Source organism: Sorex araneus, chromosome 5, assembly GCF_027595985.1.
Source record: "Sorex araneus isolate mSorAra2 chromosome 5, mSorAra2.pri, whole genome shotgun sequence".
Lineage (NCBI taxonomy): Eukaryota > Metazoa > Chordata > Mammalia > Eulipotyphla > Soricidae > Sorex > Sorex araneus.
Window position 1 is genome coordinate 155,568,281 of NC_073306.1, and position 18,669 is coordinate 155,586,949.

Here is an 18,669-nt window from a genome sequence, read left to right on the forward strand (position 1 = left end):
ATAACAGTTTCCGGGTTAATGCTTTTGGTGTCCCAGATGACTACATTGCCCACGTCACTTAGGACTCCTGCAGTTCCAACGTCCCTTTGAGCTTCACCTCTTCTTCCCCACCTCTAATCTGTTTCCTTCCTTCCACACTTGACCATCTCAGTGCTGTTGTCAGAGTTGGAGGGATTTTTATTTTCATTAGCTACTGTCCATTTTTTGTTTCTGTGTAGATTACCAATGAGTGATGTCATCCACGATTTGTTCCTTTGACTTCATTCCACTTTACATGAAACTTTGGGGCAGAAACCAAGGTTGTATTTCTTTCATAGTGCTAAGTCATATTATGTTGTGTATGCGACCAGGTCTTTTAATACTCATCCCATAGCTGTGTTGTTTCATGATTTCTTCATTGACTTCAGACAGTAATCCCTTATTGAGCATATCATGTGTAAACAAGATTTCATTAGCTGTGATATCTCTTCCTTGTAAGGTAATGTTCCTTTCAGAAGGGCTGTTTTGGCTTCAGGTGATAGAGGAGGAAAAAGAGGTTTGTACTGATTTTGTGTGGGGGTGTGTTTGTAGCAGATGTAGAATTGTGTGTTTTCTGAGAGAGAATGGACACTTGGCATAGGTAAATCTTTATGCCTTCATAAACATTAAAGTTGTAGATTTGTAGCTTTAATAGAAAAAAATCCTTTTGTTTTAAAAAGAAACATGGAAGTGTAGATTAATGCACCAATTTATGTTTAGAATTACTTTTTCTAAACATAAATTAGAGGCTTTCAACAGTGTTTCTTCCTTTTTTTTCTTTTTGGATCACACCCAGCAATGCACAGGGGTTACTCCTGGCCATGCACTCAGGAATTACTGCTGGCAGTGCTCAGGGGACCATAGGGGATGCTGGGAATCGAACCCGGGCTCGGCCACGTGCAAGGCAAATGCCCTATCTGCTGTGCTATTGCTCCAACCCTCTCAACAGTGTTTCTTAAATAAGCAAATAATGACAGTAGCTTGTGGCTTAACTGAAATGTAACAGAGTTTTGTTTTTTTTTAACTGGACTGAGACATGTTTTAAAAGTTCTTTACAAATAGCGTCACTGCAAAATCAGGAGCTGATGCAAATAATGCAGAACATTTAATATCAGAAAGTCATCATTTTTACTTAGAGCAGGCACATACATCACTTGCTGCACTGTACGTGAAGTATTTAATAGCCTTATTTTTGAATTGTCCTTTGCCATCAGAGAGCTCAGGTAAGACCTTCAGGACCAATGCTTCCTGCATGCAGCTGCAGAGAACGAGCCTTAAAAGGGAGAGTGCAGCTGGCTTCCCAGTCTTTTTTTGCGCCAAACAAGGAAGTAACTTTCCTTAGAGAAGAGAATTGCAATCACATCCTTCAAGGAGGAAACTCGAACCAGATTTTGTTCTTAGAGTTTGCAATGGAGATTCTGCAGAAACGAGCGGCACTAAATCCACGTTTCTATGATCTCAGAAAACTGCACGTTCAGCTTCAGAACTCCATGGGGCTGAAGAAGAATGTCAGCTTACCTCCCCTTCAGAATGTGCATGCTCAGTGCGCTCTCTCAGAGAGAGAGAGAGAGAGAGAGAGAGAGAGAGAGAGAGAGAGAGGAAGAGAGAGAGAGTCACTCTCAACCCAGAGAAACAGCAAAGAACAGTGAGCACTCTACACCCTGTCCAGAGTTTCTTAAAGACCCCCTTCAACATTGCTTTCATTTCGTCATGAAATTTTGCTCCAACCCTCAACTTGAATGCCAGAAGGCATGATTTTCTCATTTTGGATATTGGAGGAACACATCTATTGCTAAATTAAGATGGAAGGGCAGTGTTTTACCTTTCCTTTCTGAGAGTAAAAAAATCAAATATTTATTAACTGCTTTCTATTGTTGCCTCTCTCTTTAGAAAGTAATTTGTGGTCAGTGGAGCTCAGCAGGGAAGCTCTTTTTCCTCCAGATGGCGGTGACATTTGAGAAAACCCAGGAGGATAAAAGGCACTCCAGTGAGCACTCACTGTAAAGTCCTGACACAATTTGACAGTCCTAATCTGGGACCTGGACTGATTAGATAGCCAAGGGCACAAAACTTCCACCCAACTGTGCAATAACTATGCATGTCTTTAAGACCACTAAAAATATCCCAAAGTTTTGACGACTGTTTTAAACAAAAATTTCCTAAGACCAAACCTTTGCTTCCTTCAAGACTCACGATGGTACCTTGCATAGCTTAAAACAGTGATCAATATTTTTGCATGAATGAGCACAGCTTGCTATACATGTACCAACTCTTATTAAGCAAGGTTTGCAAACATTGTAAGCAGTTAAATGGTAGAGGATAGTACTAGAGTAATCGATCTCAACTAGCCTCCCACATCTAGTTATATGTTGTCACCACCTGCTGAAATATGATAAAACAATTGACATAATGTCATGTTTTGAAAATAACTGCATATGTGTGTTCAAAGAACAGCAAGAAAGTTTCATACCTCATATATACTTTCTCTTTTCTTTTTCTTTTGTCAATTACTATTTAAAATCACTGGAAAGACTTCTCCCAAGTTTTAAGTTAATTAAAGTTATCAAATTTTGGTACGATGATTTTACAGGTTTGGAATTTTAATTATATCCACTGTAGCTTCCCAAATTGTCATGGCAACAGGTGTGTAATTATCCACATGTGTAATGCATTTCTTCCAGTTGAATGAATCTTAAGTCATATTGCTTAACACCTACTTTGAACTAGTAAACAGATGAAGCTTTGGCATAGCTTGTAAATTGATCTTGCTTTTATAGATTCCTTTTACTGTAAAGCCATTGAGTGGAATCGTTCATAATGTTGAGGGTTTTCTGAATTTATTAGAGCTTATAACAAAGCTAGTTTTATTTTATTTTAGAAAAAATATGGCATGCTTAATTACTACTCACATTTTCTTTGGGGGAGCTTTGACTAATTCTAAGACAGATAATATATTGCTATGTTTGATATTGAATTTTTTAATTCTGTGTTATATGTTCTGTTTATATTGCTGTGTTTTGGGCTCGGAATGTTTGCTTTTGATAGATTACTTTTGGGGTTTTTTGGAGGGGAGTGGATGGTGCTCAGAACTTCTGTTTCTGGGCTCAGGGATCACTCCTGGAGAGACTCACAACACAATATGTGAGGGCCCAGAATTGAACTTAGGTTAGCCATGTGCAAGGCAAGTACGTGACCCACTTCACTATCTCCCTAGCCTCAGTAGATATAAAATTTTTGTGCTCTGGGCTCATTCCTGTCTGTGCTCCTAGAAGTTGCTGGTGGGACCGTATGGGCTGCCAGGGATTTGAACACAGATCCATCTCATGCAAGTACCCTTCCTGCTGTTCTATTTCCCCCGCTACTATTTCGTCCAATGGATGAAATGTCTTTTCTGGAATACTTGTATTTCCAATGCTGCTACTCAGAGTAGACGCAGGTGGTGTTGGAAAGAAACTCATCTGAATTCAGACATTTAAATGAAAACATAACTGTGGTTTTCTAATACATTTCAACCCTAAAAAACAAATGTAAAGCATGAACTTGTAGTGACATCTAAACTTTCTTTTGTCTCTAATATTTCAGGTGTCATTTCAGATAGATTTCTACCTGTGAATAGGGAAGAGAGTGACTGGTTATTTGGCATATATTATCTTTTATCTGTTTGTTATCAAACTCAAAATTTTCTTAACTAAGTTATGAAAGAGACAATATTGACTTTTGTCATTGTAATCATCAGTATCATGATTTATGAATCTTATGAACTGAAAGAACTGTCCAATACCTTAAGGAACTAGCCTAATCTTTACCAAGTTATGTTGAAAATACACAGATTAAAAAAAAAGTAAGATTTAAACCAATAATGCTGTTAGGTAGCAAGTAATTACAAAATGATATGGTCTTTTCATTACACAGTCTCCAGTTTTAAGATATATTTAGTTACCATTCAGTGACATTAGATCATTAGAAAAAAACATTAAGAAATCAGAAGATACATTTAAAATTAAGAGTCGAAAGACAGAAATTTCTAAAACAGACAATCCTACTGTATCTTAGAGAAAGGTCATATGTGTCTTTTGTGAACCTACTTCTCCTTCTCTATCCCACTCAAATCTACAGAAAATGAAATCAATGTTAACATTAGAGTTTTTTCATCTTCAAAGTGAAATAAACATGAAGGTATGTAGCATGGGACAAGATCTGATTCTGACTTTCTGTATTGGTGGAACTGTAAAATATAGCCTGCATCACCGCAGTCACCGTATGATTGGCAGCTAAAAGGTGAGGGTGTCATTCACCCAAATAGGTTAACATTCCTGAAATCGTATCCTTTGCTTGGAAAAGCATTAGTAGAATATGGAAGCGATGCTGATTTTTCTCTAGACAGGTTCTGATATTTCTCTTAGGCCTATTAACTCTTTCTTGTATTTAAACTTTTTAAAGAAAGGATAATCTCTGCCCGCCCCGCCCCGCCATCCTTCCCTTTCATGGATCTCTGCCAGTTTTCGCCATTGTTTTAGTTGCTTGTGGCTGCTCAACTGTGCAAGGTTGCCTAGAAACGCTCCTTCCTCAGCGCAAAGCTCTCCTGCCCCTTTCCATACCTCCCGGTCTAGGATTTAAGATTCAGGAAATTCGGCCACTGGTGTTTCTCTTTGAAATCTCCTTAGTAAATTAATGATCTTGTAAATGTACAAAACAGAAAAGCAGCCTCCCAGTCTACGGAGCATGCAGTTAAAAGGGGACAGAAACTTAATAGGAATTAAGTTGTTGTAAGTTAAAGCAAATGAAACTTTGTTTTCCCAAGTGAATTTGATGTAAACTTTTTTTAAACCAGTCATTTGGGCCATGATAAATGGCAGTGTTTAAACTGGATGGTTCTCCTGGTATAAGTTTGGAAATCTGGTCTGTTTCATCAAAGTTGCATGATATTTCTACTCCATGCTCCCAGTTGGGAAGAATGAAACTTGTTACACCCTTGATTTCAAATATTAATGCTTTTATTACATATTAAAACCATTACCATTATTAGTTGATAAAATATGATCATTTTCACTTATTACCTGGTTAAATTTGAGTAAGTCTTAAGAGATTTTTGGAAACTGTGATAATATTTAATAGTACTTATTCTAATGATTTTACTGGGCTTAGTTATTAAGTGACTTAATAACTTTCTCTTTTAAATTATAACTCAGTAAAAGTTAGAAATCAACTGTTTTTAAAATGCTTTTCTACTCAGAACCATTAAAACTTTGAATTAATAAATGGACATATTTTATTATAGTGCATATACTTAGTATACACCATTACTTAGCCTCTGTACCATTACTAGCTTTGCAAAAAGATTCTTTGCTTCTTTTCTAAAGTGGTAATAGGCATTTTTCGGTTATTCTCTTTGACGTAAATAATAAGGAATTGCTGGTGTATGATACAGACCTTGATAGTAAAAATGTTCTGTTGATTGTTTGAAAGACATATCACCAGAGATGTCTTACTTAAATTACAAATTTGACATAAATTACCTGACCTTTTCTTGATTTACATTCAAATTCTGAATGTTAGTGGTTTTAATTATATAATACAAATATGTTAACAGTTCATCTCTCTAGTGATAGATCACATATTGACTTGATTATGAGATATTAATATTTTTCTTTAATAATATGTACATTCAGCTTCATTTGGATACTTTCCCCTAACTTATTTAGTTAAGTACTCCCTTCTCCCATGTATGGATTTTTGTTGTTTTCCAAATTAATCCCTGTATAAACAATGGTTGACTTATGACTTGAGTGCATTAGTATGTTGCTTCTGAAATTTAGAAAACCAAGTTTTATTCACTTACATCTTCTTTTTATTCAAATCTTTTTAAAGACTGATTATTAGAATAAATTATTGGCATTTTTGTTACTAGTTTCTGAAAATGTTTAGTCAAGCTGTGTATCATAAAGTTATCAGACTGGTTTTATTACCTACATTTGGGAATAAGTCAGAAGCATAAAACAGGCGTTTTCTACCTGTTTTAGCATTTATCCAGTCTATTTTTAGTTCAGAACAAATAATTGTGGGCTACAAGTTAAGAAATGAATAGAAATCTGGTGTTATCGTTACAAGATGGAAGGCTGCTTCTCATGAGAATTTAAATTGGTAAAACAGGTGGGATATCAAAATAAGCTTATCACAGTGATTTAAAAAGAATTATCCAGGAAAAAATCAGAATAAGTTCAAGTACTTAACTCTGTGTGAGATAATCTCTCTCAAAGAGCTTTACTTATCTTACCTCGAGGTTCCTAGGAATGGCCTTTATGATTTAGGAAGTATTGGTCTCATTTTACAAATTGAACAAACTACTTACACTGATTGAAGTTAATTAAACTCAGATTTCCCCTACGCATAGCCAATTCCAGAGGATCTGTCTTTCCACTGTACTTCCAACTTCCTTATTAATTTAGAAAGTGACATTATATCCAATAGCAAAAATCACCTTAAGAATAATTTTAAATGAAAGAAAAAAAGAAATAAAAATAAATATAAATGGGTGCTGGTGCAATAGTACAGTGGGTATTATAAGACACTTATAGTGAAAATAAATCCCCATGCTTGATATCCCAGACCCCCTCCTCCTAGCCTGCCAGCCCTAAACCTTGAGCACCACTAGGCATGGCTCTAAAAGAAAAAAATATATATAAATGTCATGGATTTAGATTACGAAAATAATATTAAAAAGATCAATATATTTTGTAGCACTGTATCACTGTCCTTCCATTGCTCATTGATTTGCTCCAGCGGGCACCAGTAATGTCTCCATTGTGAGACTTGTTGTTACTGTTTTTAGCATATTGAATATGCCACGGGTAGCTTGCCAGGCTCTGCAGTGTGGGCAAGATACTCTTGGTGGCTTGCCAGGCTCTCCGAGAGGGACGGTGGAATCAAACCCAGGTCTGCTGCGTGCAAGGCAAATGCCCTATCCGCTGTGCTATAGCTGCAGTCCAATATATTTTGTATTTATAAAAAACCTAAATAACTAGAGAATGTAGTTTCTGTAAAGCAGTAATCTATTTTGAGTTAAAGAAACCTGATAAGAATGATTCAGTCATCTCTTTTCATAGAAATCAGGAAAAATACTTTGAATCCGTCTTTATTTGGCCTTTCTTCCAACCTGTGTCTCCTTCGAATCTTGTTTCCTTCCAGTACTTTCCACCCTTTACACACCAGTACGGCCCCTAGTCTCATGCTGTGCACCCCCGCCCCATTTACTCCGTTTTTACCCATTCTTTCCGTAGAATAACCTAGGAACTGCTGGGGCGCACTGGTCCTCAGTTGTGAAGCTCTGCTCTAGGTCATTGTGTTCCACACCCACATTGGCAGATGCAAAGATGAGTGGTATGTGGCTATCACAAAGATGAAAGGTTGTTAGAATTCACTGTGATTGTGATGTCAGAGTTTGATGAGGGTATGGGAGCCTCACTAACGGAGTGATGAATGAGTCATATCGAGAGGGATGTGTTCACCTGGTAAGGGAGAAGGGGGCGTCCTGGCTGGGCAAAGGCGTGGCTGGGTCAGATAGATTGGTTAATCCACCACCATGTGACTATGGAAAAGTCGGATCTGTGGAGCAAGTATCACAGAGTCTTGCTTTCATGCTGAGATACTCCTAGGCTCCCTTGCTCTGCATAAAGGGGAATTCTCTGAAGCACTTATTAATATGATACTTCCAATGATAAATTCACACATTGCAAGATTACACGTGTGGTAGTTAAGAAGACACTGGAAAGGGAGAGAGTTATAGTCAGAACACTGAGTATATTATTTCCTTAGTAAAGGTGTTAGACTCTAGGTAAGTTACTTTCGGGGTTTGCACCAAGCACACAAATACCCAAGAGGGGTACTCAGAAGTCTTGAATCAGTGTTAAGTGTAAATCTAGTGTTTGCTGCACAAACAGTGAGGTGGTCTTTGTTGTTGCTTTGATGAATGAGGGTGTTTGTAGGGCAATAAGGGAAAACTCGGCTTTTTAAAGTTTCTATATCCCATCAGCATCAAAGTGTCCAAGACCCTGTGTCCTTGTGTCATATGTAGAGATCAAGAGGTTTTAATAGGATGTGGGAGTGCAATGAGATGACACCACCAGGATTCAAACTTTGCCTTAGAAAATACAAAAAGTTGTGGGTGAGAATGGAGTATCACTGTATCACTGTATCACTGTCATTCCGTTGATCATTGATTTGCTCGAGTGGGCACCAGTAATGTCTCCATTTGTCCTATCCCTGAGATTTTAGCAGCCTCTCTTTACTTGTCCTTCCCAACGGTGCCTCATTGGAGGCTCTTTCAGGGTAAGGAGAATGAGGTCCATCATTATTACTGTATTTGGCATATCAAATATGCCACAGAGAGATTGGCAGGCTCTGGCTGTGCGAGCGAATGCTCTCGGTACCTTGCCAGGTTCTCTGAGAGGGAGAACTAGGCTATAAGAGGTAGAGTGACCGCAAATCCACAAATTCAGCCTCGAGCTTCTGGGAGCGTTGTTTTGGTTTCTGGATGTTGGCCGTTGATGGGATTACATGGTACTGGGGCAGTTTGTGGGTGTGGCTGCCAAGCTACTGGAAAATGGGGTGTCTGGGTGGAGGAGGCCCAGTCCCAAATCTGAGCAGGCTTGGAGATCTCAGCCCTAGGTCCCACACACCTGGGTTCCTCTGCCAGTTTGTTCATGCTTGAGGCTCATCCAAACATGTGGAGAGGGACATTGAGCATGGCTGTGGCTGGGCTCTGGAGGTCTTTGGCTGCTGGGGCTCTGCTTGGGGTGGGGAGGGAAACTCAACCCGACCTGCTTCAAGGGCCCCCAGTGAAGACAGCCAGGCATAGGGGGCAAGAGATTATACACTGGAGAAAAAGTGCAGTTAAGTGAAAATGAGGAACGAATAATTCTACTGCTTTTTCCTTCTGGTACTCTGACAGTAACCTATTTATTCCCTTCCTTCACTTTAATCAAATTTTACTAAAAGAAAAAGTAGGACTGTTTCATAAGCACTTCTCTTTCTCTCTGACCTTAAGTCTTCTCACTAAATAACAAATGATTATTTATTTTATTCTTTCTTAGAGGAGTGTTGAATAAAGGATCTCTTATACATTACTGGGAATTTGGGATCTCTCTGAAAGGGAGGTAAACCATTTCACATTTTGGCTTGTAGAAATTTCTTTAAAACGTTTGAATGATTTCCTACTTAATTTCCCTAGATGGATGAGGAGGACTTTAAGCATAAGGAGAGTCTCCAGAATCCTATTTCTAGATGTGAACCTTCCTTTCCTAAGATATTTCCAAAACTAATGAGAGGGAGACAAAAGAAAATGGAAAGAAAATAGAAGAGAATACTTTAATGGCAGATTATATTCCCTATTGATGCACTTTAAGTGAGAGTAAATTCCAGAATTTTGAAAATTCTAAGACATTGAGTAGACAGCTGAAACTCTCAGGAATTTGAGATTTTCTTATACTTATAAATATGTATGATTATTTTATCCCTGATTTCTGAATATATATTTTGCCACTCAAAATGCAGTTCTTTGTATGGAAATATTTCATAAATCCTAATGCACTTATTACTAAATATTTTCTTCATACGGGGCATTCACTTTGTCTTCTTTGTCATGCCCTTTACAGAGAACATGGTATCTCAGAATAGAAGAACTGGAAAAATGATTATAAAATTTGTATAAACTTAGTGAAAGTACATGTGAGATATCTACATCTACATACATATATATATGTGCATATTAGACCTACTGATAAAGCTTACTAGCCATTTATAATGATCCATGCTATGTTCTATAAGATTCATAGATGTTGCTAATCAGTTCTTGTTAATTTATTTGGACCCAGTATTAGAGCCTGCTCTTCCCTCATACTCCCCATTCCTCAGTCCCTTCCTTTTGTTCAAAGACCTTCCTCCATGCTTAACTATCCATCATCCATCCATCTGTATGTATATCTAACTGCCAAGCCAGAAACCGAGTGCATGTTGCACACTCTATATATGCCTAGCTCTGAGTGCACTCTCTGACTTCTCACAAAACAAGGACTGAAGAAATAAAGCTTTTCAGAATCACTGAGAGTAAATGCAAAGCATAATGCCATCTAATTGAATGCTGGATATAAAATGAAGTCTTCATTACTTTCAAAAGTATTTCATAATGTATGATATTTTTAATTAAAGTAAAATATCTTCCATATTAAGAAGTAGACTTAGGAGTCCTATCCAAGTGTGAGGCATGCCAGAGACCTGGGATTTGGGGATACAGATATACCTTACTGGACACTAGACAGCCCAAATTTTGTATTTTTGTTTTATAAGCTTCCATTCAAATGAGGTGGAGTTTTTATACAACCAGGCCTTGATGATTAATGAATTAACATACTCGGAGCAAGCCACTGTGATGAGTTGACATGTGTTAGAAAGGTCATTGACAAAATGCAAAATAAAGCGTGAAAGGGAAAATAATTAATTAGCTATATCTTACCCTTAAGTATATACAGTATTTAGTATTTATCCCCTGCATGCCCAAACTGGTAGTTTTAATACCTTTATTTATGTCTAGTAGATGCCTTTATTTGAAATGCTAGAATTTTCCATCTCAGGAGCTTGTGTGAACTATTAATAATCTACGGTATGATTCAATCGAAACCCAAGGTTGTTAGAAAGTTACAGTGTGTGAATACCATAGGTCTTTTATAAATTGAATGTTTATAGCATTGAGATATAAATACAATACTAAACTTTTGATTTTTAAATTTTGCTTAGTTTAACTGGGCCTCACCCAGGGATACTCCTGGCTGTGGTACAGCCCTTGGTTCCCTCAGCCATGCTCAGGGGACAAGGCGGTGCAGGGAAGTGAACTTGGGTCTCCCATGTGCTGTGTCTGACCCCAGAGCCCCTGAGTTCTCTCAGGCTCTAGAGCACCAAACTTTTAAAGGACACCATATTGCTATGGTTTATAAAACAAACAATGCCTCCTGGCCCCCTTTTTTAAGTAGGAAATGTTCAAGATCTCCAAAAATTTCCTAATCAAGTTGAAAGTGATTTTTCAGCCTTGATCCAAAAGTTGCCGTCAATGTTAGTTTCCCTGTTTGCCCTCTTCTGTGTCTTTCCGTATTTAATGTATTTAATCCGTTACACTCCGCTATGCCATATTGGCAACAAGGCTGGTTCTTACAGGTTTCAGCTTCCTTCCCAGGAATAGCCAACTCGGCACAGAGGTTCTGCCTCTCAGCCTCCCAGCCTCTTCTCCTCTACTAGATGGCATCACCCCTGAAGTAGGCGAGAGGGTCTGTGTTTCAGTGAGTTCATTAGAACAGAATGAAGATATTACGGTTTGACTTGAAGATTTGAACTGCCCGATTCAATCCAGTTTTATTCACTCCTCTCCGCATTGCAAGAGTTGGCCGGTGGAAGTGGGTGAGGCGAGCTAGGAGCACCGCAATAAAAACCCAGTGAAATCCCCAGGGATTGTAATAAGGGGATTAGGTTCTTGGGAAATTGTGCGCAATGATTAAATTGTTGTACTGGGTTCTGCAAGTGTGAGAGTTGGAGAGAGGGAGAAATATTTTGTTTTTGTGTTTTAATATCCTAGGCACGTTGTCATCATTTTCTGTGGGTTAGCCCTATTTCATTTAAATTGGTTTTTACAGTTATGAGCTTGATTATTGTTTGTTTTGTCTTGTAAACCTGTCTTCTTTCAGTCCCTAGCAATGACTAGATTATCTTGAAAGTCCTTTCTTAAGTATTTAAAACCATATTTTAAATACATATACACAAGCATGTGTTTTTCTCAAAATGTTATCCTAGATGGTTTGCTTAAAAATTAATTTATGCATTTTGCTTTAGAACTTAAATATAGAGTAATTAGTCATATTAATACTCATATTTCTTTCAAATTTTTTTTCAGGAAAACTAAAAATATTTTTCAGAGAGACATTAAAGCAAACATATAGTTTAGGGAACAGGTGAGACACAGCTATAAACACTACGGCAATAATAGCACCATACTTTATTAAAACTCGTTAATGAAACAAACAGGACTCTGGAAGTAGATTTTTTTTCAAATATTTAAAGTTTGTTTTAAGTAGTTTATAGTAAAGTTCATGAAAAATAAATATACTAAAAATACATGGCATTAAAATAAGAGGATACAGATATTTTAAGTTTATGGCATTTTCTTAATTTGAAATGCATATGATCTTTAATATTTAAAGCCAAAAATTAAAGTATAATTAAGTCAGAATGTTTTTAAATAAAGATATATTTCATTGACTTTCAGAGATAATTTGGCATATTGAAGGTGTCTACTTTACCATACCTTAATTATTTCTGCCTACAAGAGAACTTTGAGAGAATTTACATCGCCACTTGTTTTTGAAATGTTTTGTTTCTGTCCTTGGATTTTAGTTCTACCCCAGGGTAACATGTAAAAGTAGAACCACTTGTTTTCCATTGGGCTTTCAGTTTTGGTAATTTTTTTAAAACAGAGCAATGTATTCCTAGTCAACCTAGGTCTAGAAATAGGAGGCAAGATGATGATGTTGTTGATGATGATGATAACAATGGTAATAGTGATATTAGTATCACTGTATCACATATCACTCTCATTCAGTTCATCAATTTACTCGAGTGGGCGCCAGTAACATCTCCATTCGTCCCAGCCCTGAGATTTTAGCAGCCTCTTCTTACTCATCTTTCCCAATGATTGGAGGCTTCTTTCAATAATCGTAGTAAAAAGAAAAATAGACAGTTGTCATTAGAGAGAAAAAGATCATTCAGAAATATTGTCACCTCAAAAACAGAAGGGAAGAAAATGAAATCTACATACAGACACTCATTTTCCATTGCAGATATAAAAACTTTAGGAATAAAATTTATGAATAGGAAAATCAGTTCACTTCCATAAGGGTCTAGAGAGAAAATATTTAAACATAAAAGTTGGTAGATTAAATCTAGGCAGCATGTATTTCCCTACAACAAATTATAAGAGAACAGATCAGTATAGAGTCATGTTTTTAATCAGCTGGAAATATTTCTGCCTTCAGAAAAGATTGCAGTGAATTTTCGGAGGAGGAAAAATGGTTTTGCTTAAAGAAATGCAAAAGTATTTTGAAGCAATGTTTCCCGGATTCTATTTAAAGTTAGCAATGGGGAAAGTTATTTTCTTGTGTATATGTCAAAAAAAATCAGATCAGAAAGGCCATCATCAATTGATTTTTCAAGTTAAAAGGAACAAGGAAGGGAAAGTTGGTTCTTTTCTCTCATCCATCTGGGTATTATGCCTGTCAGCTTGTGTGCAAATGATTTATTCTGAAAAGCAGGCTCTACACTTAGAGAAATACAGAGATGGAGTGTCTCTGCCCCATGGAGTGTTCGCAAATGGAATAATGCATCTGTAAAGCTGGCTTTCTTCATCGTGCCTGCTGCACTTACATGTTGTAAGGGTGCGTTTTCTGTAATGGTTCGAATAATTGAGGGGAAAGAAAAGATCTGTGTTTCAGGCTGGCTGGACCACTCAGCCACTAGATATCTTGACTGTGAAAAGGCAAAGAAAGCTAAGCTGCCGAGTTAAAAAAATCTTAGCGAGAAATTATAAATAAGAAATACTAAAAATATCTTGAGTTTTGTCACCTGAAAATGTAACAGTAACCATGTAAGTTGACTTTGTAGTCAAGTTTCCATTTTTCCTTAACTGTGAAATTTTTGTGCCTTATACCTGAACTGCCGCTTTGTATAATTCTATTTAAAAGTTCTTCTTGTAAGATGTTTTCAGGCTCTGAAGGTTATTTTGAGAAAAGATTGAACTTCATTTTCGCTCAGGCACATATGTAAATCATCCAGTGCAAGCCAAAAGCTTCTTCCAGGTGTTTTCAATGACCTAATAACTAATTCCAGATTATGAATTTTGTATCCCAAATACTTTAAAGTTAATTTTAGAAACAAGCTTTTGGGGGCGAATTGGGATTCGAGGAGGTCACACAATCGAATTGTGAACTGCAGTGTACTATGGTGTTCTTGCTTACATAACTCATGAAACCAACTTTTGAGAGTTGTTCTAACTCCTGCCCTCATCAGTACAGCCTGTTTTACTTAGATATATAGAAATGATGTCTAAGTCCTATGACATAAAGCTGTATTCCTTGTATTTCAGGTCCCTGTTGACCTAATCCCAGTCTCTAGCATCAGCTCTCCCTGTTTCCTGCCCCTCGTTGGCTGACTGGAACATTTTGTTATTCTAAGTGGTTTTGTTCAACGCGTTTAACAGCAGATTTAGCCCTGGTAGCATTTGCTCACTCCATGAGTATGTGCTCATATAGATATTTGCTCCTCTTTTTCCTCATATACATTCTGTAATTGTAACATCCTTCTCTCAGTTAATAAGACTTCACATATTAGCCTAAGTGCTACCTGGCAGAAGACTGGAATGAAACTGGGGTCTATGTACTCAGTGGATGACTTACCCGGCCATTAAGAAAACTTGGAATGGTGCATTTGGAGACAGAATGGAGAGATTGTCATACTAACCATATAAGTAAGAATGGAGAGAACAAATTTTGTTTGTTATGTAGACTTTAAATAATCAAAACGAAATAATAAATAAACTTTGCCCTGAACTGCATAAACTAATGTTTAGACTTTCTGAAAATTACTGTGTAAGTTGTTTTGGTGGTGAGTTGGCATTGGAACTTTGGGGGTAGGTCTGGAATTGGTGTTCTCATTTGTATTTTATTTTATTTTTCCATTTTGGGGCCACACCAGAGGTCAGAGAACTTACTTCTAGCTCCGTGCTCAGAAGTTACTCCTGACAGTGCTCAGGGGCCCTTGTGAGATGCTGGGGATTGAACCCAGGTCAGCTGAATAAAGGCAAGCTATCTTTCTCTCTCCCTGGAATTGGCATCAGTGATCACACAGGGAGATGTGCAGGTTCTCCTCAAGTTCTGTAGTATTGTTTACCAGTGATCACTTTTTTTTTAATGATTGGTTTCTCTAGAAGTTTGCTGAGCCTTAATCTTTTGGTATTTAAGGATGCAAATGTGAGAGGCGGACAGCTGGACCACTGATGCAACACCTCAGCAGGACCCTTAGAAACACAGGCTCTTTTTTCCTCTCTGCTGTGCCATTGTTAATATGGTAGCATTTGTTCGTTGGCTGTCATCTCGTGTTCAGAATGTGACTCTTGTCCCTTCAGCATTCTCTGTTCAAGGAAATAAAATAAGGAACATGCTTGCCATAGAGACAGGCAGAGGTCAGGGTGACAGGAGGGAAAATGGGTGGTAGGAAATGTACAAGTGGTGAAGGGATGGGTGTTGGAACATTGTATGACTGAAACCAAATCATGAACAACCTTGTAACTGTGTATCTCATAGTGATTCAATTAAAAAAAAATGGAATGGAAAGGATGAGTAGTAAATAGTCTGTGTAGTATAGTGTGTACATGTGTATTGCCTGTCTATAACAGCACCACCTCCTTCAGAATCCCTACTCAGTAATTGTTGGCTGACATTATATTAGCCAACACTCTGTCATAGATTTGTCTACTTGGAAGCATCTGGGGACAAGGAAAGAGGAGTGGAGACTGGGTCATCAAAATGAATAGAATGAATAGTACCGACCACTGGCCTCTAGCTGACATTTACCTTCCACTTGGAGTGCTGTTTCTGTCCCCTCCCAGGTACCTGTCATCCACAGTTTCTATAGAGGTTTTTCCCATGCTCTCTCTTTCTGACTGAGGCCCTGTGAGCTGTCCTTTGTACTGGCAGTGGCATAGCACTAACTTCCATAATTATCTATATGTCGTTGTGTCTTAACCTTAGGTCAAAGACACTGTGGATGAATATTTTCAATGGCAAAGGTCAAAAAATAGTTTTAAACTGGTGCCAGAGAGATAGTACAGTGGGTAAGGAGCTTGTCTTGCATGTGGCTGATTCAGGTTCGATGGTGGCACCCATGTGTCTGGAGATAGAGGTTGAAGTGATACGCCCACAATTAGCTCCTATTTTCAGTCTCGTTCTCAGACTAATCTATCCTTCTTTTTCCCTCTCCCACTCTACTCATCCGTCTTCTTTCTTCCTCTCTTTCTCCAATGCTTGACTCCATATTCTTCTGTTTTTCTCTTTTCTTAAATAGGTTCTCAAAACATTTTGTAAAAGAAAGTCAATTGCAACTTTGAGTTTCCTTGGTGTTCATTTTGCTGGAATCCCAAGGTCCTCTTATGTGCAAATGCATGTAGGGAATGTTTCCGGAAGGAAAGGTTAGCCTTGGTGGGCCTACATTTCCATTTTTTGACCAGCCATTTTAGAGGAGGATACAGATGAAGACTTGCTGGACTGATTTTAGTCGACCACTGAGGGTAAATGGAGACTGGTCATTGAAACTTTCTTCCTACCGCTGCAGCTTGATGATGCCATGGGGTAGGACAGGCATGGTAATAGATGTCATTTCCCCACCCTTCCGCATAGTCCCACCTCTGAGTAAGCAGAACAGTTGGTATTTGAAAACATGAATGAAGAAATGGAGCAAAAATGAGCTGACCTAAAAGCCTCACAGAGTTTCAGGAACTGTATTCAGATCACAGCATGGAAGTAGATTTATATTTTGAATGTAAATAAATTCCCTGTAAAGAAGTCAAATTTTTATTTTTTGCCTTTGGTTTTGTTTTCTTGGGGTCACCCCAGGTCACAGCAGTGCTTAGGACTAACTACTGGCTCTGTATTCAGGGATTGCTCCCCGGAGTCTCACGGACCTTAGCGAACTCTGGGGTTGAAGTCTGGTTACCTGCACACACCTGCTGTACGATTGGTCTGACCACAGAGAAGTCAAATTTTTAAAGGAAATGCAAAGTAAAACTGAACTGATAGAGATATTATGTCTGCCACTGCTTCCCCAGTAGATATTTCTCTGACATCAGTTAGAACACATTATATTTCTTTTAGTGATGGTAGTTGATTTTTTTCCTTTAGACTTAATAAAAATATTAACCTGTTAAAGTAACTGACATTGTACAGTCAGCAAGGAGTGTATAGCCAAGGATCCATTTCTTTCCTTAAAGCATTTTATAATGAAAAATTTAGTTCTATCATATGGAAATAACTTTGGTAACCAATCTAGATATGTAACACCATTCTTTTAAAGTTGAAATGCATTTAATAGCATGTTTAGATCTTTCAGGAAACATCCTACATGCAAGTATCTCATTTCAAATAAATCAGTAAATATCTGTAGAGATCCCTCCTTTGGAGCTCTGTTGACCAACTCTGAAAAGTTCTGAGGTGAAAGATTTTACTGCTTATCTCTTCTGAAATGTTCCTGTTTGCCTGGAATAACTCAGATCATTAAAGACTCCAGATGTGCTCATTTTCCTTGCACCATCTTTTTGCCATCATTGTTCAGGATGAGGAGTGGCTGCACTTAACCTCATTGTCGAGGTAGCACCTAGTTATTATCTGTCCAGACGGAAGGTTGATTCTGAATGGCCAAGCTCCCAAGGTGGATCCATTCAGCACGTTCTAGAGGAGGAATAAAATCTGATGCTTACTTCAGCCAGCTGGCTTTGTTTTAGCATCCTCTTCCTTTGCCTTTGGAGATTGCTTTGCAAAGGAAGGCAGATAACACCACTCGCTTTCTCACTTGTTCTTTGTTCATTTTGAAAGCTTCATGTTTTTCTACAAGAAGTCCTACTTGACACATTGGTGGACAGGCTTTTTGTCGTTCTATAAGCTCGACTCTTGCCACTGAGGAGCAGTACATAGGCCTTCTTTTGCTAAGTTAAAATTGCTAATTTGATATACAACACTCATTTTTGAGGTTTTTAAAATAGGGTGATGTGATTGAAAAAGAGAGAGTGGGTTGTGGTACAAGTGGATTTCTAAGGCTAGTCACTTATTGCACGGACTGATTAAAGTTCTCCAGCGCCTTCTGGATAGAAAAATGTCTAAACACAATATTTAGTCCTTTCTAGAAAAAGTAATTGAAAATAATTGTATATGCTTGTGGCTAACCACAGCAATCTCTCATTATTGTAGTATTCAAAAATATCACTTGAGAAATTCAATGAGAAGGCTTAATTCTAGTCAAATAAAAGTCAGTTCAAATCAAGTCAACATAAACTTTGAACACCTACTCTGTGCCCTGGGTCTTTGTGGGAAAAATTTTTTAAAGTAATTCTTATAATTGCAGATTCTGGTCTTGTGGTGGGAGTCTTTAAAAAGCAATGTATGCTCATGATAAAATTCGACAGTCACTGAAAGTTTTAAGTGTAGGGAATTAAGTAACTCTACTTTTTGACAGTAAGTGCTCTATAACAGGGATTTTTAAAGTTGTTTGCATACTGGGGTCACCCCAGCAGATTTAAAAATACCGGAGTGTGGGTCCTGCTGCCAGAGATTATTCCAGTACAGTTGTTGTGCTTGTGGTCTGGCCCTCAATATATCATGAAGCTAATTAGAAAATTGGACTAGAGTGATAGCACAGCTGGTAGGGTGTTAGCCTTGCACACAGCAGACCCAGGTTCAATTCCTCTGTCCCTCTTGGAGAGCCCGGCAAGCTACGGAGAGTATCTTGCCCGCATGGCAGAGCCTGGCAAGGTAACCGTGGTGTATGCGATATACCAAAAATAGTAACAAGTCT

The 18,669-nt window shown here is 37.9% G+C and overlaps 1 protein-coding gene across 3 annotated transcripts in view; it reads left to right on the forward strand.

The window, feature by feature from the left end:
* Positions 1–18,669, forward strand: part of SLIT2 (slit guidance ligand 2) — a 342,896-nt gene that overhangs the window by 100,709 nt on the left and 223,518 nt on the right. The window lies entirely within an intron of this gene.